The sequence below is a fragment of the Cryptotermes secundus genome, unplaced genomic scaffold (assembly GCF_002891405.2).
Source record: "Cryptotermes secundus unplaced genomic scaffold, Csec_1.0 scaffold2516, whole genome shotgun sequence".
NCBI classification, from domain to species: Eukaryota; Metazoa; Arthropoda; class Insecta; order Blattodea; family Kalotermitidae; genus Cryptotermes; species Cryptotermes secundus.
The window spans coordinates 196871-222672 of NW_019721805.1; the positions used below are offsets into that span (position 1 = coordinate 196871).

The following is a 25802-nucleotide window of genomic DNA, read 5'->3' on the forward strand; positions in this document are numbered from 1 at the left end:
CCCACCCCACCCAAAATAATGACTGCAGGGGCCCGGCGTGTGCGCGAAGCATTTGCGGGCCACCACGTTATCTGGGCTTTAGTCGCGAGCCAGAAGCACAGAGACACCGCACACAAGCACATCCGTCCGCAAGGAACAGTACCGTCTCCTGAAGACTTACGCATGGAGGTACAGCTCCATCGCTTCTCTTAATATTGGTACGTGATGGAGGCCAGATCCTAGACAAAGGAGCTCTCGATGCAGTTTGTAAGACAGACACCCGTGTGGATCCCAGAAGCGGCTTGGACGCTGTGGAGAGCAGATAAGCCCGTTGGCCCAGCAGAGAAACAGGTACACACACGCACCATGCCCAACTCTAATGGGGTTTCAGTGCTATAGACGCGATCTGAACCAGTTTGTGGTTCAGTGATATAGACGCGATCTGAACCAGTTTGTGGTTCAGTGATACAGACGCGATCTGAACCAGTTTGTGGTTCAGTGAACGAGTCCATTTAAGACTGGAGCTACCAACATCTACGATATTACGCTGTGTAGTCTGGTAGTTCACCGACGTTTCGGAGAAGCGTAGCTTGGCTTACCTGTACCGGATGGCGGTGTGGTAAGCCGTTCTCCAGGAAACAGCGCCACCACGGCTCCAGCCCAATTCCTCTGACGTCACGTGTGACACGTGACCCCCAGTCCGAGTGACGTCACTCGTCACTACGCCATCTCACGGCAGGAGCAACTCTCTCGCTGCCATGACAATGGGAAACTAACACCGCCACACTGCAACAGGAGCAAGTGATGATAATATTAAAATGGTCCTCGGGAAGTACAGATCTGTAAAAGTATATTTAATTCGGTGAATTATTATAGTGATCAAATTTAAAACGATGAAATGTGCGAGGCATTTAGCATGCATGGAGATACGTAAGACATTCATATAGCATTTGGCTCAGAAACCTGAACAGAAGAGACAACAATTAAGTGCGGGGGGGGAGTAATGTTAAAAATGGTATGAAACAGGATATGTGGATAGCGGTCCTTCTGGCAGGCGGAACAGGAACAAGGTGTGCTAGATGGCCTAACAACGATTTGTTAGCAACCCCATAGCGCTGTCTGGCGGCAGGAAGTGAAACGCTTTCTGCGCAAAGAACGCCAGTGACAGTGGTATGTAAGGTATTTAATTACATTGAGTTTTAATTTCAAAGGGTTGCATTATAATTACAGTCTTCATGGCTGTGTGCAAGACCAAAAAAAGAGAATTCTTACTGGACCAGTTACAGAACACACCCTTTGCCCCGTGAAGTTCGCTGTCTTTTGATCAGTCCACCTCAAAAACGAAAGCAGGGAGGTTTATTATGGAATTCTGAAGCAATTCTCTCGCCGTTTACCCTATTCGCCCCCATTCAAGATTGCAGTGAGTATAACAAGAAAACTAATTAACAAACGCTCCCACAAAACACAAGACAGTTTTGTTACGACGTGACACTGCTATCCAATTACGTGCTGGCTCCCTCCCTTTCTTCTGTGAACGTAAACTGTCGTTTTAAATTGGACTCAAGGTTCTCACAGTGACGACTATATTCCGGGATATGACGCCGTGTAGTTCGGTAAAGTTCACCCACGTACGTTTCACAGGCTCAAGGAATAAGAATCAATCAGTAAGCTGAATGTCTCAGTCCCTGAAGATAGAGGCGGTACGCCACATAACAGCACTCCGCACGTCCTTCCAGACCTCGTCCAACATTCCAGTTTTATAAAACAACACATTTCGTGGACTTCTATTTCCTTCATCAGGTGAACCGGTGAAGCTTAACATTAATGCGGGCCGCAGCCCAAGCGGGGTACTTCAGGTGAACACTTAAACATAATTAAAACGAAAGAGATGAGGTTTTCGCGTGGATAAGATTCACCCTGTGCGGTGTCATGTAGCCCAGAAGATCACGTACGAATATTGAAACCAAACAGTGTGTAGCCTCTGCCACAAAACTTAACGTGGAACACGAAACACAGCGTGTACAGTGTACACCGTACACGATCACTGTGCTTTGTAAACAAGTGAGCGAAAGCGCCAGACTTGTGACGCTTTGTGGAGGTGTACTACTGGCCGGCACTTCCAACATTTCCCAACTTTACAGCTTCAGCTGCCCTGCCAGCATTTGCATAGGTTCATTGTGCCTGACGATTTCGTGCACAAGAAAGGGCAAAGCAAACAGGGGCAGAGCGCGTGGCAAGCCGCCTTGTGGCCAGACTGTGCAGTTTGCCGCTCTCTGTTGTCACTTGGTAGTTCACTGCAAGAAAACTCGCTGCTTTCCTGAGAAGCACGGGCTGAATTTCTTCTAAATGATGTATACACATTCAGTCCGCACCTCACAGGAAACATTACGTCTCCGCTACAAAGTCCAACCGGTTAATGCTGCTTAGGGAAACAGTCGCTGTTTATTGTGAGAATCATGCGGACCACACAGACACATTGTATGGGCAGTGTACAGATTTTTAGTACGTTAAAGCGGGTGGTAAATATAATAACCGCTGGGTTTTAAGGAGTTAAAAGTACTCTGACGAGGGAAAGGGGCTCTCTCATGCCCCCATCCCCAATCAAGGCCATAGCTTGAGGCTCCTCAAATTTAACTGTAAACAGAAGCGACTGTTTCCCTAAACAGCATTAACCGGCTGGGCTCTGTAGCGGAGACATCGTAATGTTTCCTGTGAGGTACGGACTGAACATACTAAAACTCTGCATTCTGCCCACACAGTGTCTGTGTGTTCCGTGTGGTTCTCACAGTAAACAGCGACTGTTTCCCTAAGCAGCATTAACCGGTTGGGCTCTGTAGCGGAGACGTAATGTTTCCTGTGAGGTACGGACTGAACATACTAAAACTCTGCATTCTGCCCACAGAGTGTATGTGTGTTCCGTGTGGTTCTCACTGTAAACAGCGACTGTTTCCCTAAACAGCATTAACCGGTTGGGCTTTGTAGCGGAGACGTCGTAATGTTTCCTGTGCGGTACGGACATAACTTTTAAATATTATTTAAACGAATTTCGCACTTTACATGGTCCCGAAGCTCATACAATGAACGAAAGCAGAGTGAAGTGACCGCATCTGTCCATGCGGACATTGCAAAGGAAGGAAGGAAGGAAGGAACAATCGGACGCCCGCCTATCCATCAAGCCTACCAGACACAAATACAATAGGGCATCAGTGATACAGATGTGGCACCTCGACGCCCCAATGCGTCGGTAATTCGTACGACGACCCCAACACGGCGCCAGCCTACCGCTCAATACATGGCAAGGCGCATCACTATAGCGAATCGGTGAAAATGAACGCGTGAGGCGAGTTCGTGGGTGCTTGATCGTCACTCTGTCTGCTTGCACGCAACAACTGAGTAAGTTCATTTTTGGTTCCCGTCGGTCAAACAAAGGCTGCATGAGGCTGAAGCCCAGGTTTGTATAGATCTTCCCAGGAAGGGCCCACGGCACAGACAAACAAACAATACGCAGCTCATTACGGCCCGCAACATCTCTAATATGGCGAACATTTAACAGGGAAAGTTTTATTGGAAATGGTACAATAGAAGCTAATGCGACTGAATCAACCAAGGCACGTGTGTCTGTGGGCGCGTTGCCATAGCAGCGAATTTCGGAGCCTTCACATGTGGCAAGTTTCAGACGCATCCAGGCCTACATACAATTAGTACAAGCAGGGCGAAGTCTGACGGCTTGTCGTTGTGTCGTTTCCAAGGAAACCACACGCAAAACTAATCCCGGTTAATTAGGGCAGGGCAGTATTTCAGTCGGTAATACAGTGCCCAACTTCCCCGACAAGACTATGAATATTATTCTGCCAAACGGTGTTTCCAGATAGTTTCAAGTTTATTGCGTGGATATCAATAAAAATGTGACCTAAGAATGCCCCCCCATAGTGTATGAGTGGCTCAAAGGAAGGGTTGTCTGCGCAAAATGCAGCTGGAAATGCAAACTCTCAAAATTTCCCTTCGAATTTTCAACGGGACATTAATTTAACGTATTATTGTCCTGATACGTGTCAACTAATCAACAAACTCCTCCTTTAAAAGCTGACAGTCGCTCAGACAGACAAGATGATCCAGCCACTTCCTGTATTCTCCTCTTGTTCCCCCTCCCTCTCTTCTTATCACCCTGTTGCCAAACACCCTCAATCTGTGTTCTTCCTTCAATGCGAGATCAAACTTCAAACCCAGGCACATATGAATCCTGCTGTGCATATTCAGCAGCATATCATAGTATATGTATACACCTGATGATTGTCAACCAATATAGCAATAAACAGATTGATCTATTCACTTCAATCGCTTATTATATATATATAAAGTAAAGTTATCCCTGGAACAGGCCGTGGAGGCCCACAGGGTTGTGAGATGTTGAGGTTCCCACATTTTCTAGACAATCGGCTCAAAGATGGCGGTGAGGTTGTCAGCCCTACGCGCCGTCTGCCCTTTACCCCCAGGAAGATTCATGGTACTCATTTCTGTTGGAGACTGAGTCGAACTCACGACCTTCCGGCTTGTAGCATAGTGCCTCAACCAATTACGTTCGGCAGTAGATGGAGGTGAGTGGGCAGCTTCGCACCCCGGGTACCCAGTGGATAGGACGAAGCCTGCCCCTCAAGCAATGTGACCCTAAAGAGGCTGGGGCCCCGTGTACAACACGAGACAATCCGAATGAAGCTGAATTACTGCACGTCTGTCAGTCGAGCAGGTCACAGCAATGCCCGAGGTTCAGAGTCCGGGCTCTGGGGAATCCTTACAGAGACTACATGGCAACCAGAGCCCTTTGTACTACACTGGACTTCTGCCAGGATCACCCGGGGGACTGTGCCCCCGTGTACTGTCAGTACGAAACTGAGCACTCTATTCCACCCCTCAACCTTCCCGTAGTTCCACCCCGCCTCTGGCAAAATCAATAAAGTGGACGGGATGGCACACACCAGGGCTGGAGGCATTGCTCCCAGCCTCCACGCCTCACATGTTGTTATTCTCACGTTTCGAAACAGAAATATGTGCTGGCATTCGGATGGATCCCAGTTCACTGTGCTCACTGAGGCTCACTACTGCGCCTTGCTCATCGCTTTATGCATTGCATCTGAAATCAGCTTGCTTACTGCGCATTCTCTTCGCACAGCAGCCACGTCACGTCACGTGTCAGTCAAAAATACAGCTTGGCGCAGCACTCAACTTATACACATTTACAAATACTGCACAGTGTTTCCCAGGCAGTGCTCTCATCGTAATCGGGAGGTATTCGGTTCGAATCTCGGCTGGGACAACGGCTATCCTACTGAGGATTTGTGTGAATTCCCTCAGCCTCCCCCTCAGGAAAATATCTCGAACAGGCCAAGACAGCTTCCTTCGAAATCCTTATTAATTCATCAGTCACCCCACCATACTGAGCGCGTCGCTAAGCAACGCACTGAACAAACGCAGGCTGTCTGAAGAAGCCCCAAGCGGCGTGGCCTCACAAGAGGTTACGTTATAGTTCTCACCCGCTTCATGCCTGAAGCTCACAGAAAGCACACAAAGCCCCAATCAGTTAGTGCTCTTTAGCGGTTTACTGTGACGCAGAGTGCGGGCTGCCACATACCGTCGCCACTGTCCCCCCGAGCATTCTCCTCACTGCAAACAACACATATGAGCACACACAAGCTCGTACCATATCACTTCACTTCAGGATGAGTTTCGAAGGACTCAGCTGCCTCCATCTTCAGGAGAGACTGGCCGCTCTGTCTCTTCAGCTCTCTCAATCTTCGTTTTTACGTCCGGCTCTTTCTTCTGCCCTAGAGATGAAGGCAGCAGGTTGCTAACTTCCTACCAGACTCCACGGCGTTACAGCAACGTGCAATATTTGTGTTAGTTTCGTTTCCTGGCCCTTGCCTGCTCCAAGGAGCCTCCCTTATTGAAAAGTGCAGGGTACGAGAAGAAACGAAATAAAAAAGAAACTACGACAAATTCTCGTCTTTCTTCTTACTCCTAAAGATGGCGGTGCCGTGGCGGAGGAATGGGGGATCTACCGCTTTCTCTCTGCTCAAAGATTTCCGATAGCACTCTTCCCGTCTCCTGTTCGCTCTCCTCACTCTCTTCCTTGGCTGTACACTCCGCGAAGTTAGTAAACACAGTTTCCGCACATCGCGTCCAAATCTAAACACAGGGACCCGTGGAGAACAGCTGGACCTAGGTGAAAGTAACAAAGGTCTGGGGAAAACTGCACATCGAGGAGCTTCATAACTTTCACTAAACAATACGTATTTTTGGGAAGGTAAAATCATGTACCACACACGGAGCTGAGCCCTTCTTGAGAAGCCGCCAGTTGTGCAGCCACTCAAGAACTCCCCAGCATTTTACGGAACCCGAAAGTTCATTATCGTGTTCACTGGTCCCTATTCTGAGCCAGATCAATCCAGTCCAAACCACCCCATCCTATCTACGATCCACTTTAATATTATCCAGTTATCACACATATGGAAGAGACGAGAAATGCATACAAGGTTTCAGTCGGAAAATCTGGAGGCGGTGATGACATAAATCACCGTGAAGAAACAGGGAGCGAGGCATTGGACACCACGTGATTGGTTACTGTGAGCACTGTGGTAACGTCCCGCAAAACGAGGCCAGAATCACTTCGCTATATGAAGTTAGTTGATTCGTTGGTTCCTTAAATCGGTAACTACAACAAATGTCAATAGGAAACGAACAGCGTATGAAGAGAAAGAGATAAAGTGATATTACATCTCTAATAATAATAATAATAATCACTAGTGCATATTCGCTTCTCGCGACCTCATTAAGTACAGACGTGTGCACGTGACCTCAGAGTCTCGTGTCGCCTGCAACTGCGCATGCTCTTGTCTCTCCATGTACAATTTCACACGCCCAGCTCCAATTGTCAATTAGTACGGGGAGCGTAAATTGTACATTGCCATATACACGTTCTGGATGCTTTTCGCAGCTCTGTCACCATAAATCATTGCAGGAAACTGCATCAGATATCTCCAAGTGTCTGTCGTATCCACCTCAGAAATTCGTGCGTCAGCCATGTTTGTATCACGGGCTGCAGTGAATCCAGAATTAAGAAGGTTGCGCCGAAACAAACTGGTGAATTTGTTTTAAACCGAAAGTGGCGAAGGCTGGCTGTACAGCGCGCCCCGGTGTAGTGTTCCTTGCAATAAACAGGCGCCCAGCACGTAGCTAGGGGCGCGACAAAATCGGCGTCACTGTCAGGCAGATCAGAGAAGGGGAATGAGACAGATGGGAGCTGCATGTAGCATCTACTAGGCACAGCAAATATAAGGTCGGAAAAGCCGAGAAGAAACAGTCACTTTGGCAGATCTAGACACAGATGGGCAACATTAATACGGTTAAGTAGGATGTGTGAAATGGATCAAACTGGCTCAAGACAATGACGGATGAGGGCTCCTGTGAACACGGTGCTGACCCCTGGCCTTCCATACAAAGCAAACAGTGTATGTCGCTGTAAAGCGGTTGGCCCTCCTGCTTCGTACTGGAGTGGTCTCGGGTTCAAGTCTCAGCCCGACATCCGGCTATTCTCACCACATTCGGATATGGCCGGCTCCTTCCATATCCTTTCCAATTCATTAGTCACTAATCGTACTACCGTCGGACGCTGTAGCCCTCTGGACAGTGTCGTTATCCAAAAGGAGGCGAATTTTCTAGCATCCGAGTGAAGGACCCCCAATTGACGCAGTCAGGTGAGTCAGAATGCCGCAGCCTCCCCAGTTGACGGAGTCAGGTGAGTCAGAATGCCGCAGCCTCCCCAGTTGACGGAGTCAGGTGAGTCAGAATGCCGCAGCCTGTCACAAGAACGGGCGCCGCACGCCGGAAGGAAGAACACTGCTTCTAGTAGTAACACTCGATACATTGCATCGCTTCGGTTTTGACCGTTTCCAACAAGCCGAGGGGGAGGGGGTAGATGCCCATTGTCACAAGTTACACTCAGTCGGTTTAAGTCATATCTGTTCCTTACATTTCCGTGAACTGATCTTCGATCCTCATCCCTAAGCTATTAATCTCCTTGCAAAGTGGGGGGAGGGGACACGGAAATGCAATGTGATCAGTCACTACGCTAATTCTAAACAAGGTAATGGCTACACACCTGCAAGTATTCACGGCGGTCCGTGTTCAGACTGCGGACTTCTGGGTTGAGATACGGTGCAATATATTATATGGATACTAACGTTTCCTCGATCTTCAGGGCACAAAAATAACGCGAGTGTTCAATCCAACACGGGGACTGGTTTCTGCGAGTGATCGTCACTTGCCCGTCCAGTCCTCTTGCAGAGCGCGTGGCTGTGAGCTCGGCCAGATACACGAAGAACGGTTAATTAAAACATTTTATACTGACATTTCACGACATGAAGGCAGCATGTTCTCCGTGCGGATTTCTCTTAAGAGCCCCGGTATAGCCTGGGCGTTCGGGGTTCGATAACCAAAAAGGGAAGATTTTTCTCTTCTCCGTGGCGTCCAGACTGGCTCTGGCTAGGAAGCTGGATGGCTTCTTGCCCAATGTGTACTGGGGGCTCTTTCCCTGGCGGTAAAGTGGCAGGGGAATGAAGCTGACTACTCGCCTCCATCTTGTGCCGAGGCCAAGAATGACGGAGCTACACTCCCACTCCCACATGTCTTCATAGTATAGTGCTTAATATATTACCTTACGGATATTTTAAAAATAAATTATATTCAACTAATTAAATCCCGTATCTATTATGAAAATTAAAAAAATCCCACATAGCATACAAACCTACCTATTATTTACGGCCGTGACCCTGCGCGGTGACGACCAATGGCATTAGACAATTTCCAAGCAGTGAAAATGCAGTGGACATGTGTCACTTTTGAAGTATAACTCCCGTTATGGTTGCCTGGTAGCCGGACGGAAGAACGAAACTGTTCCGGATGTGGGAGAAGGGGTCAGACGCCCCCGAGCAGCATGGCACACAGCTGCGGGTCATCTGCCGCCAAAGCGCCTAACGCTAATCCGAAGTCACAGAGAAGACGGCACTCTTGCCCGGAAACGGTTACGGCCACAATTCGCAGAATATGTGGAGCTATCTGCCTAGCTTCCCCTGCAATATAGTTGCAATATAAATAACGCGGCTGTACGTAACAACGCTCATTGGAGCGTCACTTGATGTGCGGTAACGCCATCGCAAACTGTACGAGTATTGTAAGAATGCCGTCTTCTGGGATGTGGCGCCGTGTAGATATTTGTTAACCGACGTTTCGGAGTAATGTGTCGCCTCCATCTTCAGGGTATAAAATATCTGCGAGCGACGAACCAGCGTGAGCAAGCGGCTGCAGCCACCTGACAGAGGCGATATGTTCCTCCGAAACGCCGGTTAACACAATATCTACACGGTATTCTTCTTTGTACGGTTACTGTTACGGTCATGTTTTTGTGCACGTGGAAGTGAAGGCTGTAGGTGGAAGGACTGCACCAAGATTGTTCTCAAGAGCGGAGCCTGAGGGTGTGGACCGAGTTAATCTTGCTCAGGAAACGGTCCATCTTGAGTGCGTTAACCATTCCGCTGTCCGACAGATGTCAGGGATGACTGAATCCGGCTGACCGACTGACAGCTGCACGCCAGTATTCTGACGTGCCGGCAGAACATTAACATCAAGTGTTGTAACAACGCCTGGCGGCCAGGCTCTGGCTGTCCCGCAGTACGTAGCTGTACAAGAAGTTGTGTGTCGTTACGGCGCAATTAGCAAATGTGGCCTCACCCGAACATACGCGCGCACCGACAGCAAGACTATCTGAATGTGGAGTCACCGCACGGGACACACACGGATTACATAACGTGCTGAGTATTACAGATGCACGCGTGTGTCTATTTGACTGACAAATCTTCATCTGGTTCCGTCACCAGGCAGAACAGTGAAACAGACCCTGCTGGGTCCACTGTCCACACTAACACCGCCAGCGTGACCTTGCGACAAGTGTCACAAAACATTTTAGTCCTCGACAGGTGGCGATCACAGACAAACGCTGTGACTGGTGACCCGGTGTCTGCCGGGAGCCAGGGATCAATCATCACCACTTATGGCGTCCCTCAGGTACAAGGGCTGCGCCACTAAATTCCCTGGGCCAGCGACAAGTGTCCCAATTACAGTGCGGAGCAAGCGGCGCAGCTGAACAATACAGCGAACTGGTGAAGCACCGGCATTGCCAAGTAACAGGCGGCAGTACAACAGCCGTTGCTAGGGAACAGCAATAATAACGGAAGAGGTGTTTTCTGTGACGTCCATGCCGGGGATATATATAACGTGGACTGCTGGGTGAAGGAACCCCAGCGCGACATCCTGTTGCAGGGGGGCATAAATACGGGGACCTGTCCCTCCAGGTTGGAGGAAGTCTCGAATCTGGGACAGCAAAATATGGGCATGAGTCCCACAGGACTCGGACCCAAGCATGACTGCGCTGGAGAGGGTTAGCATCAGTTGTAAACGACAGACCCGTCCTCTCATCAGTGAGGGCGGCCCACATCAACAAACCCGCAGCTGTCTGGCAGCAAGAAAAATCTGGTCTTGGGGCCCCAGATGGGGCTTTACACCAAACCAGACTGGCCGGCTGACCTTCGGTCGTAACATAACTTTTTTAACTTGGACCTGAATTGTTGGTTGAGTCAGTTGCGAGTTGCAGATGTGAGAAGTGAGAAGCTAGTACCTGAGGTTCGGGAACCCAGAGGAAGGGGAACATCCACCATTGGAAGCCGCTGCCAAGCAACGGCTAGTGAATACTGAGAAGACTTAATTTGTGCTGCAGTGTGTAACTCAGCGAAACTCTCGTAGTAACTTGCAGTTACGAGTGCCAGTGTCCAAGTAGAGCGGATTACCAATCGTCACACCACGTGACAATATTTAAGGCTGCAGCACACAGTGCGCCAGAGGGTAAGGTGAGCCTAGTGGAACGCCTTCCGTATTTCATTAAAACTTGTAATCAAATTCTGCACATTTATGGAACCATTAAATCAGCACTTAACCGGAACAACTGGGGGCAACAGTTTCGGCGTACGAGGGGTCAATGCTGTTGCCTACAGTTGCAAGAAGTAGAAATTTCCGAACAGCTTCGGGTTTCAGACTTCTTTTGTAACAACTTGTAATATCTTAGTTAAGAACGTTTCGGAGCAATAGGCGCCTCCATCTTCAGGAGTTAGTGTTGCTAGGAAGATACAACTGAAACATTCTCTCTCGTGCTCAAGCAGCAGGCCATGAAGAGGGCTTGCTCCTGCCGATTGGGCCGCTCTAGCCCCGACAAGCTGAGTGAGCCCCGAAGCCCCAATTGTTGGGTCCGTTCGTCCTCTCCTAGGCCTCTCGAAGGCGCTGAGCAGAGGAGCCTCTGCCTGCCACCGTTTTCATTTCTGAATGAAGGAATTTCCTAATTTCGTCACTTGACCAAGTTGCTGTTGTTACACGCCTTCGTTTCAAAACACGGTCCCTTCTCGTCGCTCCGGCTGACTTGTCCGTCCAGTTCGGCAAGAAACTGAAGAAGCCGTAAATCGAGGAGTTCCAGCAAATTTCATTAAAATCCGCTTAAAAACTTTCAAAAAGTTGTTAGGGGAAGTCGGACACACGCCAACGCATATGAGCACAGGGCAAAATTCGTTACAGCCGTGCAGATGGGCCTCGCTTTCTCACATTTCTAACGATTAGAACGGCACAGTCAGGCGTGATGAGATGGGCGAAGCATGTAGCATATATGGGAGAGGCCAGAAATGTATACAAAATTCTGGCTTCAAAACCTGAACGGAAGAGACCTCTTGAAAGAGCGAGACGTAGAAGGGAGGAAAACATTACAAAGGGTCGCCCGGTGTGGACTACAGTAACCTGACTCGGGACACGGTCCAATTGTGGCCCCATGTGAACACGCAACGAACGAAGTTCCGGTTCCTTATATCAGCGTCGCAATGTTTTGCTCGCTGCTTCAACTCACGTCGCGACAGTACAAATCGCTTTCATTTGGTTGCCTCAGTTACGAGTTTCCGCAGAAACAACTCAAGTTTCCCGTTGCAGATTCCGAGCGAAACTTCTTATCGGTTGAAACATCTTACTAACTCACTTCAAACGGTTTGCTTTTATAATGCGTACATTTTCATTTCGTTTGTTTTCCTTGTTCGTTGGGATGTACTGTAGATTAAAACTCGCAGATAATTGAGTTTCCACAAGTTTGTTTAATTTTCCTTATTGGAAAACTGAACGGTAGGTTGTATAACCAAAACTTTATGTTTTTCCAACTCGTGTTCATGTAAAAAGAAAAACAGACGCTTCGTGCGACGCGCGAGGCGCGAGGCTCGTCTGTATCGGCGTCACAAGAACACGTGGGAAATCGACAAGAGACTCTAAGTTAAAAAAAAAACCAAGGAAATTAATTAATTGACGCACAGAGTGTCCCATAAAACTGTACAAATTTGGCTCCGGAAAACGTGAAATTCACTGGAAACTTCAGCCTTTTCCCGAACCAAAAATTATTCACATCCATGTAACATCTGTACAGGCCAACTGTACTGGCTTATGCGAGGAGGTTCGATTTCTGTAACTAAACTGTGCGTGAGATTCCTAGCCGTTCTGTTTCTGTGAAAATCACAAACTGATTGATCTATTGGTAGGTCCTGATTTTTTGTTAGATATTCTTTCAATGTATTATCTAATTTCGTTAGCCTAAATTCTATTGAAGGTTCCTAGAGGCCCCAGAATTTATTATCTCAAAAATGTATATAATATTTTCTAGGCACGCTGTAGTTTCGCTAGTGAACAAAAAATAACGGACAGTTCGTATAAAATGTTCAGTCTGAGACAGCTACAGCGGGCTTTGCAAGTCCTAGCATAAGAACCAAGCGTGTATAATCTTTCTAGGCTCCATTAGCGAAGGCTTAATGGCGAAGAAAGTCATTTCAGTAATGGGAATATTAAGCAGTTACTAAGCAACAAGAAACAAAACATGATCTGTTTGTCTGTCCTGTTTCTGGAAGTAACGATCAAAGAGTATGCATTGTTGTCATTTCCTGCTCAATTTCATCACATTGTGCGCATGCGGGCAGGAATTACAGAGCCAGAATTTGTTTTACTCTCTCTATGTGGGCTTGCTCATGGCAGAGAACATATGAATTGTTGGGAAGGAGGACGGAACCAGTTACCCAAACGGTAATTACGAAGAGTTCTGTCTTCAGGGAAATAACGCAGTGTAGCCCGCTGAAACCGGCGTGAATGCAGGCGCAAGCGTGGCGCTATAGAACTGCACGGAATGTAGACGCTAGTGGGAACAAGACGACGCCGCCGGACCCGCAGCAGTTTCCGTGTCAGAACCAAGTAAACCTGTGCCCTTCTGGGTCATGATGCCACGCAGTTTCGGAGGGAAAACTCAGCCAAATAAATACTGGGTTGAGGCATTGTGTGAAGAGTTAAACAACACTGTATCAATCGCATAAGCTATGTAAGGCCCATAATAATTAAACGACGCAGAGCTGCGGTTGTGGGTGGGACAGAATCCAAGTGCAACACTGAGCCCGTCTATAGGTTCAGGTACGCAAGCCTTCACTTGGAAGTGACATCACGGGGATAACACGGAGCAGGGTCTTAAGGGGATATTTGCACTTCACAGGTCCAAGTAGCAGGAGGGTGGGAAATTTGTAAAATGAGAAACTTCAAAATTTGGCGATCTCATCAAGGATAAGATGGGCGGTGCATGTAGTAAGCGTGGGACGGAATGGAAATGTGTACCAAACTGCGTCAGAAAGCCTAAAGGAAAGGCCTGCGCGTACAAGGAAAGCTATTGTTACAAACACTGTGATATAAATTGGATGTAAGGCTGTACATCTCGCCCAGTGTCGGGTTCCTGTGAACATTATAATGAACGTGGGATTCCCCGAGTAGGTGAGCGAGTTTCAGCACCTCGTGCAGTTCGTGTAGTTAACTAAGGGTCACGTGTCCCAGTGTTGACGCTGTTCCCTGAGGGGAAGGGAAGGCGCTGATAAGGTCCCGAACAATGTGACTATTGAGACACACGAGGGCAGTCACTGACTAATTAATTCCTTTACAAAGCAACTAATCCGATTAAACCTTTCTGGCTGGTAATTATATGTCTAACCGACAATTAAGCTTCTAACCAGCAATTAAGTCAGCGTGAGTGATTTATGAAGAGTTGCCGGTCTCTTCAAAGGGCACGCATCTGGGAGCAGGAGACATCAATCGAAGTGAGGGAATGTGGAAACAGAAAGAAGGTGGTGAACTGAGCCGCTGGTGTGACGCGTCAGGACCGTGCGACAACTGCCCATCACCACAGGACACGGGTGCACAGAGGAGGACATGCCCCAGGCTTTAAAAGGCAAGTTGCATGTAAGGCGGCTAATAACTAACGGGGAACAAGTGAGTGAGGTGATGCTATGCTCTCTGAGCTAGCTACTGCCTCACCCTTATGGGGCCCTGGTGAGAACAGGCCGGTGTTCAGTTTCATCCGAAGCCAAAAGCTGCCTGTTTCTTATGTAATTATTACAAATGAGATCTCAGTCCGTCACGACAGTGAGTATGAAGAGTAAACTCCTCTGGTATATGACGCCATGTAGCCTGGTAAAAAAGTTTACTGACGTTTCGGAGAAACGTACCGTTTTCCGCCTTCAGGATCGAAGAGTAAACCAAGCAACGGCAGGGAGAGTGAGCTTCACAGGAGAGGAGATAAACACAACACTGCCAAACGGACGCGACTAATTATGTGGCTTTACACAGAGACCGCGTCGTTATGCCTCTGTAACATTAGAACTCGCAGTGTGCGTTTGGAATTCAGTGGGTGGCGCCAAAATTAGGTGCTTAAACAGAAACAGACGTCGTACATGGATGCAGTCTTACAAGATTATTAAGAACTTGCGACAACGTCCACTTTCTCTCAAACAGACTGTACTGAAGTAATGAAGGTGCTTGCTAATTTAAGGTGATTTTACCAACGCATGGCCGTCCCTCAATGCTATTCTGTTTGAAACCGCGGGGCTGCTATGAAAGCTATGCGCGCCTAGCAACCAAGCTCCAGATCATCATTAAATCAGTGACAAACGTAAATGTGTATTTCCCCTCAAACCCAGACACAGTACGAGTAAGACCACGTATCTTGCATACAAGGAACAAGCCCAGCAAGCGAACCAGCTTCATTATAAGAAATGAATTGGTTTCCGATTAGCATCACGTCGCTACATACGCCTTCCCCATGACGTAAACATTGCTTTTCCTCGTACACCCCCGGAGGAGAAATCTAGAGCGTAGAGACGCCAGCTTACATCCGCAATTAATTTACTAACACCCTTCAGCGTAAGGCTCCTCCAACCGATATCATTTCGAATATAATTTGCTTTTAGTTGCTTCATAATTAGACGAAGATGACATGGCCTTGCGCATGGGCGGATATGCGAAGATCGTCCGGGGAATCCATAAGCAATTTCCTGGTTGTAATTACGTTGTAAACTCTGGCAATGTTTGGCTTGCTTGGGGGTGGTGGTGTTGGAAGTCAGGGAGAAGAGGTTATAAACCCTGGGGTCGACCAGTTGGGCGATATGAACCCCCCCTTCCCGCCCAAGTTAGGAGTCTCGAACTCTACACCGAAACTGTTGCCAGCTCCATCACGAATTCGTCGTCTTAAAATTGTTGAGTGAACAGAAATATTTTGCTTACTTAATGACGCTTCCAACAGCTCAGATTATATATATATATGCATATAGCATCGAATAGTGACATACAGTGCCAGTGAATAATGAATTCGAAAGGTTGTGAAAAGTCGCGGTCGTGGCCTGACATGAGATACCAGCCAAGCATTTTCCTGAAGAGAATGAGGAAAATCACGATGTCAGTAAGCACAGCCGGTCTCCGGGCCGAGACTTTAATCTGGAATCTCGCGAATGCGAGGCAGATCCCTGACTACTCCAGCATATTCTGTTAGTAGCCGTTGCTCGACCGTTCTCAGCGTTTCCTCAGAAAGTATCAAAGTATTCTTGGGAAGAAGCACAAAGTTCCTGGTAGTGCAACTGACTCGATTTCCCGCTTCCTTCATCAGTGTAGGATCCACATAGCTTTCAATAGCTGCGAACAGCAGACACAAGTCCCTTCACAGGATTTCAATTCACTTCCCTCGCCGCCGCAGAGCCTGCGCACTTATCAGGTAAGTATGTTAATTTGCCCTGTGCGTGAGTTCAGCAGGACTGCCGTATGGTAATGAAGCTGTATCCTCCGCTCTCATTAGTTACCCGGTAATCACGATTCACGAGACGGGCCAGACGCCCCACACTCGGTTCCTGAGTGCCACACAGGCCTGCTCTTGCTGTGCGTTACAGCGCGCGCCCCCTCACACACCGCTATCCTGAGTGCCTCAGTACCTCCACTACTCGGTCCATGGACACGCCTTCCTAATCCTTCCCAAATCATCATTGATCGGCCATCTGCCATTCGATCATATGCAGTTCAGAAGCTGAGAGTGCTGTAGCAGTCCGTTAGCAATAATTTGAACTGGGAAAAACTTTCCTTACGTACTTTACGCTCAAAAGCCACAAGAAAGGTGCTTTAATTAATATGATTAAGTGCATGATGAAATTATATACAGGGACATACACCCACACAACGTTTCTGAGGTAATATTTACAGTATTCAGAGCCAATTATTGGCTGTCTGCAGGCAGAAGGGAGGCCCGAAAGCGGCCCAACTCCTCGCGCCGTGATGCCCATGTTCTCGAAAAGACGATTGTGTTAGCTCCGTGTCTGTGTGCGAACCCAGCGATCAGACCTGCGCAACATTTACATTACATTACCAGCCCCTCCCCCACCCAAACAGCGCATCGTGGGCAACATGGGAACCTCGCCCTGTAAGTGCTTCTACACAGAATGTGACTCCCTACTGCCACTGAGGCCAGGCGGGTCAGGTTGGGAGATTACATTCATAACCACGTTATGAAATTCGAATGATAACGGCTAAGTACCCGACCGATATGTTAATTAATCACATTCCTGAAGTCATTATCTTCCTCACACAAAACCCGACTGCTTCAAGAAGCACGCGATCCGTGTTTCTGAGGGGAAAGGCATGTAGAACGCGCGCCGCAGGCGACGTATCTTGGAGGTGAAAGATTAACGGGAGGGCTGGGCGGAGACCCGGTCGAAAATAGAGGGAGCTTGAGTTGGTTCAGCCAAGGGGCCCAATGGAACACGGCTGCTTGCTTTATGCAGCCACCGGCTGAAGAAGGAAGCACAATGCGCTTCCGAAATATTTGCGGTTTGAAAGGATGCATGGCACAATGGGCCGATGGTTCAGAAAAAGAATACAAGAACTTACGGTCTCCACATTAAGGACAACTGCGAGTAGCATCAAGGGTCACCTCCTGGACATGAACTCAGCACGCCCAGAAGCTCATTACTCCGGTCCGCTTTGCTTCAAGAAAAAGCCGACGGAGGAGAAACAGGTAATTTCAGTGATTTGCTTATAATGGGCAATGTTGACTTAACGTGGGTGGAAGTTGCACACTGAGCCCTGTGTCACGCCACGCAGTTAAGCGGCCCGCCCGGAAACACTTGCAACCGGTCAGAAGGCTCATGAGGTCAATGCTATTTACCCCATATTCATGCTCGCCATAGACAATTGAGAGGGAAATTAAACACTTACATTCTACACCGATAAGGACGGTTGGTACGGCATGTAGCAGCAAGTATGGGAAAGAAGAGAATACATGCAGGCAAACCTGATGCAAAAAGAGAGCACTTGGGTGACCTTGGAGTAGATGGAGGATAAGACTGCGAACGCGGACCAGTGGCGAGGTCTTATGAATAGTGAAATGCTGGGAATCTGTGAAGTAGCTGAGCAACTACTAGTTTTCCAACAAGATGTCAGTTTCGTGGAGCTTACCGAGGCCTGTAAGATGGCCAGCCAGTTGTTCTCATGTCTCACACTACTGAAATTTGTTTTGTCGAACATGATTTTACCGCCAAACGGTTTGTCTCTCGATGTCGCCCCTGTCGCTAGGAATATCGCACGGCCGAAACACGCAGATCTGCAGAGCAGTCACATCACAACTCAAACAACAAAGCGCCGAAGTAAATACACAGTTTGTGCCTCATAGAAAACACACTGCGTGCCCAACAGAAGGGAGACCAGTCAATACAGTTCTGTGCTCTGTGAGAGGATTTATATGTTTAAAAATGCGAGTTGTATGCTTGATGCATGTCCCACCTGCTCCACGTGCTCCATTGCAGATTTGTGTTTGTTCTGCCAATTCCACTGAAGCAGTCCGGCCGCACTTCAATCTAGCATAACAAATTGCCGCGCGCGCCCGCCCGCCAGACCTCAATACACAGTGCCTTACAATGCGCTCCGAATGAATTGTGCACCCGGGCAACACAGACTTTCACATGAAAGCATCCAATAACTTCTCTGCCTCTGCTCTTCACTAATGCAAGTTATATACACTTTTACATCCATGTCTATAGTAACCCGCATCCCATAACTCCGAAACTCTCTAAAGAGGTCATGAGATGCGGGTAAATCACTTGGAGGACCTCTATTAAATTTAGTATAAATTTTCTTTTTGTATTTTGTTCAGCAGAAGTATTGCGGCGCAACTCTCGATTTTGGGTCTTGGGGCGACGATAGGACAGCAGAGTTCTCTTGCGTCCACTTCACCATTTGGTCGCATTTCGCCAGTCTGACAGTGTGACTGTACCGTCTGTTAGCAAGACATGATCTTCTCTGCCCGGAGACAAGACGGAGCAGCCAAGTTTTTTACGCACGGTTCCAGGAACCCAAGGAAATGTATTTTTACACGCATCACAGTTAACGGAGACGCCTGTCCTGTACTCCGATCCCGATGGAACCCGAGCAGAGCCGAGCTTTGCCAACAGTGATTCACGTACAAAAGGGATCAGGCCAGAGGACATGCACCTTATGAGGGTGAAATTCAGTTACTACGGCAGATCCGCATACAAAATCAGGTGGTTAANAGGACATGCACCTTATGAGGGTGAAATGGGGTGCGCGAGAGTAGCGAAACACAAAAATTCAGTTACTACGGCAGATCCGCATACAAAATCAGGTGGTTAATGCAGATTAGGGAAATACTCGCCGTTTATTGCAAGAACCGTACGAAACACATATGTATAGTACCCAAGCCAGTCACGGTAGCCGAGCAGTCTAAGGCATGTACTGTCTTCGCTCGCTTGGAAACCGGGATCGTGGGTTCGAATCCCGCTCAGGGCATGGATGTTAGTTTGTGTGTGTGTGCGTTGTTCTGTGTTTGTGTACAGGTAGAGGCCTTGCGACGAGCTGATCACCCGCCCAAGTAGTCCTACCGAATGTGTAAGATCTAGAAAAACCGAAGTGAACGGAGAAGTCCATGGAGGTAGGCCTAGGCCCACAATGTATAGTAACCACTGGGATTTAAATGGGATGTTGTTCACCAATCACGGACCAATTCATCAGGTGTATTCCAGATCAGAATTGGTTCTGAAACTATGACTAATTAGGTGCGTGGAAATATTCTTTCGGTGGGGGATCGGCCCATCATAAGACACTATGTACGCATGGTAACAAAATGCAGAAGAGCATGCACAAATGCCTCGAGACGAGATAGCGGGTAACGAAGCCCGGTGTTAAACCGTATTCGGGGCACCTAAGTTTGTCATGGAGCATGCCGATTTCTGTGGGGTTCGAGTCCCGATAAAGCGGATTTTTTTCAATTGACCTAATCCTTCCAGCCGCACTATGGCCCTGGGATCGACTCAGCCTCTAACAGAAATGAGTACCAAGAATCTTCTTGGGGGGGGGGGTAAAGGGCGGCTGTGCGTAAGGGTGACAACCTTATTATTATCGTGATCACAAGAGTCCGCTGGGAGCGCGGTCTCGAAATAAGGAGAGCAATGATCCTACAGAATTTGGGTTGGGCATCACCGCAAAAGCAGGGCCCCGTTCTTGTATTGCACGATCGCGATTTCTCCGCTGATATTCACAGACGTTAGCACGAAAATATGAATATTCCCTGATGCGTTCAGGAACATTAGGCACGCAGAGAGACGAGACGGATCGGGTGGGCTTGCAGCCGGGGAAGCTGCCGCGGTCGATATGACGTCACGGAGTCTGTGACCCCAGCACCACAGCAACACTGTCTGTGGGTATTATTAGGCCACACCAGTTCCAGTCTGCATCGGGGGAAATTTTTATATGCATATAAAAATAAAGCGAGGAACGTCGTTCCAACTTCAGAAGGAGAAGTTCACGGGGAGGGAACACATGATTAGGAGCTCGGGTAGTGCACAGCGCGGTTGCATGAAACATATGTTGGCCTCTGAGGCCTGAAGCTCATGTAACGTTACTTCAAATTTCAGTCCGTACCTCACAGGAAACATTACGTCTCCGCTACAGTCGCTGTTTACCGTGAGAACCATACGGAACACACAAATTTAGGAAAAATTCAGAGTTATGTTTTCATTGTTAAAGCGGGTGGTACATATAATTACCAGTCTAAAACATACAACAAAATTTCATAAAGAACACTAAAGGAAAGTCCTGTGTTCGAGAGCATAATGAAGACATGGTTTTAGACCAAAATAGGTATGTCTATATTGATGACGCATAGGAATAAAGTACTCTGATAAAAGCGAATATTTTTTTTGAATAGAGATAATAGAGGCATCGCAGTTCAGAAGCCTTTGTTCGGCAAGGAAATACTGATAATTATGAGATAAATGTAAAGAATGAAACAATGAAATTTATATCTGTCAGTATCATGCAGGGTCCATAAGCTCGAACGCTGGACTAAGATGTGTTGGGATACGTGCGTGACCTAATCTGAGATACCATCCCAGTGACTGTGGGGCACTTGATAAAACTACGAAAATCTCAGCCAGGCTAGCCGGTTTCCGGGCAGAGATTTGAGCCCGGGACTACAAAATATGCCCCACCTCCCCATAAAGATGTCTCGTTCGCTCCGATGGGAAGTGGACTGGGGCCCTCTCTCCACCACGAGCGCCATACTGCACATGTCACGTCATTGGCCCTGATTCTAGACACGGCTTAGCTATCCTGTCCTTTCGCCGTTGCCTAGCGCGAGGCGCACTAACTGTTTGTACTCGTACACTGACTGAGGTGGAGACCAAACTCTTCTGGATACGTTGCTAGCAGCGGGGCTTGGATATGAAATCAATTGGAAATTCCATGCATATTACCGCCTCCATAGAGCCGAGCCCTTCTCGAGAAGCTAACAGTCGCTCATCTAGTCAAAAATTACACTTTGCTGCCGACAGGAATTCCGTTAATACGAGTATCACCCAATGGTGATACGATTTATTATCAAGGGACGGCAAATAATCGACGCGCCTGGCCTACAGTTCACCCAAAGGGGGAATTCGTGTAGTTCCAGGGGTCCGCTGCGAGAAACGCAGACACCTTAGCATCGGCCACCCACGATACGAGACATCACACAGCGGTGGAGCGTATGCGAGGGGACTCGCTCTCCTAGTTTGCTCTCGGCCTGGGGGCGCAACATCCACAATTACTTGTATTTTCGTTTTTCTTGAGGAGACAGCGCTGCATCCCGCATGGCACATGGCACACCGGTAATCACCAGTCTGCACTCTAATGGAGGCTCATCAGCACACTGATTCGCTATCCAGTCGCCACTGATCTTGCACAAGACAGTGAACAGCCGCCACTGCTATTAATCATAATGTGAGGCCTAAAAATAAAACCGTTGCTTTACCCTATCACAGCGCAATAGGACGCAACTTCACAAGATAGAGTACGGTTTAGTGGTCACGTTGGGTCTGCGGTTCTATGATCACGGAAAGTGCCATCTTCTGGAATGTGTAACTTCACAGACGTTTCGGAGGAACCTACTGCTATGAAAAGAGCAAGAGGTGAGCAGGAAGATGAGCATCGAGCTCACTGCCTGCTTCTTGCTCGTCAGTTTTACACTCTACACGGCGTCATATCCCTCCAACGCGTGCAATTTAATACTGAAAGCTTCGGTGGAGATCCCAATCGATCACGCAGCCTGTGCCAGACAGACACACAAGTACAGCCGCACCAGCACACCCGTGCCTACGTACACACACGCCGTTACTTGACATCCGATTAAAATTAATACAGCAATGCCACTATTTCCATCAGCGGCTAAATAAGTAATGGAAAGCGCCATTGCATGTCGTTACATCCCACAGGAAAATTATATATATATATATATATATTCAATTAATGCATTTCGGAATACAAACAAAATATTTAATGCAAATAACAAGTTCGTACAAAGTTGTTAATACCTTGTATTAACGTTACTGCACTATCCATTGGCCTTGAAAGTGCCACAATGAACGGGAAACACTGTATGAGTCACGGTAATTGCGTCTTTCGTAACCAGTTAGCAACCTGACGGTTTTCGTGGTTTCCTTCAGTCCCTCAGTATACCTCACTACTCTTGCAAGCATTTCATGTCATGCAGCCCAAGTACCCATAAGTAAATAGCAACAACAGAACAAGTTTCAAAGCCACAGAATACGGCGCGGTCGTCAGTGAGATTCCTTCAAACGTCCCTTGTCCGAGGGGGGCGTAGCTACAGACGGTCGGTTTCTTTATTTGTCTCTCTCCTTCCTGTTTATGCAAGCAGCTGCGTAAGTTTCACAGACGTTTAGAATAGCTCACGTTAACAGTCGGGAGAGTGCCCCCTCCCCCTCCAACCGCCTCATGAACATAACATGTAAAGCTGTACGGAGGTACAGAGCCCAATTGACTTCTATAAACGTAAAGAGAATTGCACTTCGTGACAAGTAAATAAATGCAAATTACAACCACAACCAGCACCACAACCAGCACTACTATTTTGCCTGTCGGAGACACGGTAAAATGGTTTACAACACCTGAAGACAGGCAGGACGCCTGAGTACTATCTCCCGAAAAAGCATGTCGCCGTTTGCGGACGCTTCGGAGGAACGTCGGTGAATTTCCACTAAACTAAACGACGTCATATCCCAGAAGCTAGTAATCTTAACAGTTTCATTCCAACATGGATAGAGTATTATTTCACAAGGAACAAGACAGGCTGCATCGCGCTGGTTGAAGGCCAGGCCTCTCACCAGAACTGCCAATCAGAAATAAAAGAAATTGCTCTGATGCGTCAGTGCGACATTGTTAAGGCAGTGTTCTCTAAAAAGGAGACTGGAAATATCACTGATTGAATTGTTCCTCTGACAACTACAAGGCCACTGATGAGAGCACGGTTCTCTTACTGAACATATCTGCAACACGATCTCATGTACATCTCTTCTGTCGTCATGCTCGAGTTATCAGCACGTCAGCAGAGTTGGTGTTGGTTATGAGCAGAATCAGAAGATGGCCACTGTACCGTTATGTGTGGTTACGAATAGCAACAGAAGCAGTAAACGGCACTGGAAGTTAACGTTTTGGTCCAGCAGTCGGTGCTGCATTAGGTTCGTGTCCTAGTACACATTTGGATCACAGAATTCGTGTATTTCGTTTTGAAGTGGGCTGCGAACCACTTTATGGAGGTTATACATTTTTGACGAAGTTTCTTTTTGCACATAAGCTGTTTTCTCATTAGACGTTTATGCTCTAACAATTTGATGTTGAAATATCAACGGGCTTTATACCAGCACAAACAGTAACCACAAAGTTCGTGTTTTTATGGCCGAATGGTTCTAACTGGTTTTAAGGTTGCTTTTATTCCTTTGATGGGTTCCGTGTACACGCCAATAAACAATCGATAACTCCAATATACATATATTTCGTGGACAACAGGGAATGCCTTTACGAATTAAAGATAACGGAACCCTGCAAAGGGGAAGCGTTTCTTATGCACTGATAAAACACAATCCACTACTAAACGCGGAACACTATGACGTCAGAAAATGTCATAAAGGATACAGACAAGAAAACGCCTGCCATTCGCCCGGGGTTCAGAACTAATGACACTCATGTTAATAAATGAAGATTTACTCGTGTAGTTAAAAATAAATATTGGGAATGAGGATTCGAAACGCGTCCAATTTTTTCTCCACAATACTCACGCATCTTTTTAACAGATGTAGCCACCGTACTTATTGTAAAGCGACTCTGTCCTTAAACATCATTAACCGGTTGGACTTTGTAGCGGAAACGTAATGTTTCCTGTGAGGTACGGACTGAACATACTAAAACTCTGCATTCTGCCCACAGAGTGTATCTGTGTGTTCCGTGTATTTCTCACAGTAAACAGCGACTGTTTCGCTAAACAGCATTAACCGGCTGGGCTCTGTAGCGGAGACGTAATGTTTCCTGTGAGGTACGGACTGAACATACTAAAACTCTGCATTCTGCCCACAGTGTATCTGTGTGTTCCGTGTGGTTCTCACAGTAAACAGCGACTGTTTCCCTAAACAGCAGTAACCGGTTGGGCTCTGTAGCGGAGACGTAATGTTTCCTGTGAGGTACGAACTGAACATACTAAAACTCTGCATTCTGCCACCAGAGTGTGCCTGTGTTTTCCGTGTGGTTCTCACAGTAAACAGCGACTGTTTCCATAAACAGCATTAACCGGTTGGGCTCTGTAGCGGAGACGTAATGTTTCCTGTGAGGTACGGACTGAACATACTAAAACTCTGCATTCTGCCCACGGAGTGTATCTGTGTGTTCCGTATGGTTCTCACAATAAACAGCAACTGTTTCCTTAAACATCATTAACCGGTTGGACTTTGTAGCGGAGACGTAATGTTTCCTGTGAGGTACGGACTGAACATACTAAAACTCTGCATTCTGCCCACAGAGTGTGCCTGTGTGTTCCGTATGGTTCTCAAAGTAAACAGCGGCTGTTTCCCTAAACAGCATTAACCGGTTGGGCTTTGTAGCGGAGACGTAATGTTTCCTGTGAGGTACGGACTGAATCTTTGTATCTTATTTACCTCGTAGAAGTAAGGAATTTTCTAAAGATGATTTATACACAGTTTATGTGCCTCATATTAGTTCCGCCGTACAGATGAAGTTTTTCTGAAGAACTCTACAAAACTCAAAGCTCGAACTGTGAGGCAGTACTAAATGCTCTGAAGTTATATGAAATACAAACAAATTATTTTCTACATGTGTAAGGTAAAAAAGAAAGGTAAATCTGCCCCTGTAAGAGGCCGTGAAGGCTCATAGGACTGTGAGACGTCGAGGCTCCCACATTTTCTAGACAACCGGTTCACAGATGTGGTGAGGTTGTCAGCCTAACGCGCCGGCCGCCCTTTAACGCCCCCCCCCAGCCACCCACCCACCAACATTCCTGGTACTCATTTCTGTTAAGAGGCTAAGTCAACGCCCGAGTCATAGTGCCGCTGGAACGATTAGGTAAATTGAAAAAAATTCTCCACCTCATCGGGACTCGAACCCAAGACCTTCCGGCTTATAGCATAGTGCCTCAACCAACTACGCTACCGCGTGGCCCCTTACATAACGTATAAGACATGGATTTTCAATATGAGTTTTGAAACCCTCTGGAGTGAGAAACTTTAACTTTATACGGGGTTTGGTTAACATAGTGAAAATAGCAAGAGCTGTGGATTTGTTTCCAGGCCTGCGATATTTACTCAAAGGACTCGAACAAAGTCTGAATTGGGTTTATTTACCGTATCCGACACACTCAGTGAAAGAACCTACGTTTCATAAAGTTCGCAGTTATTCGAAGCAATATATGAGAATAGAAAACGTGTACTCCGTAACCTTACTTACTTACTCAAGGAGCTGAGCCCTTCTGGAGGAGCGGCCAATTCTGCAGCTACTCAAGAATTTCC

The 25802-nt window shown here is 47.4% G+C and overlaps 1 protein-coding gene across 3 annotated transcripts in view; it reads right to left on the minus strand.

Moving 5' to 3' along the window:
- The window catches only part of LOC111861229 (inactive rhomboid protein 1), a 118339-nt gene that overhangs the window by 88001 nt on the left and 4536 nt on the right, over positions 1-25802 (minus strand). For all 3 annotated transcript variants that reach the window (XM_023845625.2, XM_023845624.2, XM_023845627.2), the window contains one exon: positions 579-765. The gene's annotated coding sequence lies outside the window, so the exon portion shown is untranslated. The remainder of the gene's footprint in view (positions 1-578; positions 766-25802) is intronic.